The sequence below is a fragment of the Dicentrarchus labrax genome, unplaced genomic scaffold (genome assembly GCF_905237075.1).
Source record: "Dicentrarchus labrax unplaced genomic scaffold, dlabrax2021, whole genome shotgun sequence".
In the NCBI taxonomy this organism is placed as follows: Eukaryota; Metazoa; Chordata; class Actinopteri; family Moronidae; genus Dicentrarchus; species Dicentrarchus labrax.
The window spans coordinates 2,146,940-2,149,463 of NW_026136715.1; the positions used below are offsets into that span (position 1 = coordinate 2,146,940).

At 42.6% G+C, this 2,524-nt stretch overlaps 1 protein-coding gene across 3 annotated transcripts in view; it reads left to right on the forward strand.

The window, feature by feature from the left end:
- The window catches only part of LOC127377155 (protein NDRG3), a 16,779-nt gene extending 14,848 nt beyond the window's left edge, over positions 1–1,931 (forward strand). For all 3 annotated transcript variants that reach the window (XM_051424819.1, XM_051424818.1, XM_051424820.1), the window contains one exon: positions 1–1,931. This exon is cut by the window's left edge and continues 193 nt beyond it. The gene's annotated coding sequence lies outside the window, so the exon portion shown is untranslated.
- Positions 1,932–2,524: the final 593 nt, after the last annotated feature.

Consider the following 2,524-nt stretch of genomic DNA (forward strand, 5'->3'; position numbering starts at 1 on the left):
TCTCTCTTTCCTCCTCTCCTTCTGCTCCTCTCCTCCTCAGACGCTGTGTGCATTCGGGACGCAGATAAACAGTTCTACGTTGTCTCATGTAACACCATATAAAGTAGAGTCGTCAGGAACCTTAAATACCTTCAGATCTTACCGCTGTCAGCGGCAGCCATGTTGGCTCGACTGTCCTGTACTCTTTAGGATGCAGATGTTGGTTTGTACTTGCACTCCCTCCTCCTCCCCCCTGGAGCCACGCGGTTGCCGTGGTGACTGTAGATGTAACTGTACATGGAGTTCAGCTGGTTCTTTATATACAGACCAGGTCATCATTTCTCTTCCTTTAGTTTGGTCCTGATCTCTTCTTCTTTTCATTATTACGCTCTTATTATAATCATTATTCTTTTGTTCTGACTGTTGGTGACGGTGGTGGTGGTGTCGGTCGCTATGAAGCTCGTTTCTGAAATTATGAACTCTTTTCCTACCCATAAGATTACAGTAACTTTAAGGGAATATTTCAGTTAAAATGTAGGTGCACGTGGGAAACGACCCTGGAGTGCCTGACAAAAGATCTGCTATTTAATAGGAGAATTTGAAGGAAGAACTGGTTAACAACAGCAAAACAATATCAAAATATCCATAAAACAAATACAAATAACATGTAACCAAACATCAGGGTTGTAAACTGACAGAAAGCGCTGTAGTTCGTGTAATCTGTCCGTCTTCAGTCGCTGCTTCACTGTCAGCACTTTACACATCAGCCTTGACGTATGAACACTGGAGCCACAGAGATAAGCATGTCAGTGTGTTTATTGTGAAAAATAAAAACCCCAGAAGGCACTGAATCCTGTTTGATTACAAAAATATCTCATCCGCTCAACTTCACTATTCCAAACTAAGACAGAAGCTGGAAATGTCAATCTCCTTGTCAGTTTGTAGAACGTGGACCAAAGTTAAAACCGTTTTATTACTTGTATTTGTCTTGATGTTACTTAAAATTTATATACGAATAAAGCTGTTTACATTTAGTGTTACAGAAATAGACCAATGAGATGTGTCAGACAGAAAGTGGCTTAAAAAAATATGTTTATTGTGCAGCAGACATCCAGACTTTAGGAGGCTTTGAGGATTCCTGAATACTTTAATAGATTATGTTGATAACTTTTACATTTTTCAGAGAAAGTAAAGTTTAGTTCTGTCGTTGTCGGGATAATCGTGAATATCCTCACGAGAGAGCTTTCTAGCTCACTAAAGTACAGTCTGATTTATTTAATAAGAGTCCACATCTGTGTAATCATTACATTACTCAGCCTGTCACTGTGGCTGAAGGCTCCACACAAACACTTCAACCTGATGTGGCCACTCCACTATGTTTTAATGCTGTTTTAACAGTATGAAGTACATTTTGATTATTTGGGATAAAATAGTGAATTTCTGTTATTTGGCTCAGGATAGTTGTGAGAAGAAGTCTCCGTGTTGTCCCGTGGGTAGCTCTGTAACTCGACTGTAATGTTAATACATGAGGCTCGAACTGGGACTGAACATGTTTAAGAGTTTCTTAAGATTTGATCTCATTTCTTTTTGAATATTAGTCACATTATAGTGAATATCTGAGAGTGTGAGACTGTTCTGCTCGTGTTTAAACAGGACTGTGAGGTTGATCCTATGGGAGGAGTGAGCAGGTCTTTGTCGGGTATTCCAGGCTCCGCAGGGTCGTTGATTTAAACAAATGATGATGATTTAAGGTGAATATTTGCTTCCTCCTCCTTTAAAGGAGATCCTGAAAGTGACCTTGTGCGTTTCTTTTCTCTTTCTGTACGCGGTTTAGTTTGAGTGGAGCTGTCAGCGCTCTCTGTTCCTCAGCAGCATGCTCGTTGTGGAGTTGTGGCATGCTACCTGTACAGTGGTTTCAGTCTCGTGAGTAACTGCTGTCGTTCAGCTGTAAACCTCCCTCTCTCTCTCTCTCTCCCTCTCTCTCCCTCTCTCCTCCCTCCCTCTCTCTCCCTCTCTCTCCCTCTCTCTCCCTCCCTCCCTCTCTTTCTCCCTCTCTCTCTCTCTCTCTCCCTCTCTCTCCCCTCTCTCCTCCTCCCTCCCTCCCTCCTCCCTCTCTCTCTCTCTCTCTCTCTCTCTCTCTCTCTCTCTCTCGTCAGCTCAGAGACAGACACAAACACCTCCATGTTAAAGAAACACAGCGTTTCTTCAGCTAGTTTCTGAAAGCTGCCAGCAGGGTTGTCGGTTGAGCTCGGTTTCTGGTCCGAGGTCCTCAGTGTCTTTAACTATCACTGAGTGTCAGAGACAGACTGAGAGGCGGCCATGTTGCCCATCCTGCTGACGTTGACGTGGTTTCGACCCCCTGCTGGAGGACTGAAGAACAGCTCCCAGAGCTCTTAAAAGAATTTCCTTAAAACTTCCCCGTTAAACAAAAACCGACTGGAACTGTGGTTCACACAAAGTCAAATATTTGGTTCTTTTATTCTCTATATACACTAACGTTTTATTCTCTATATACACTAACATTTTATTCTCTATATACTAACTG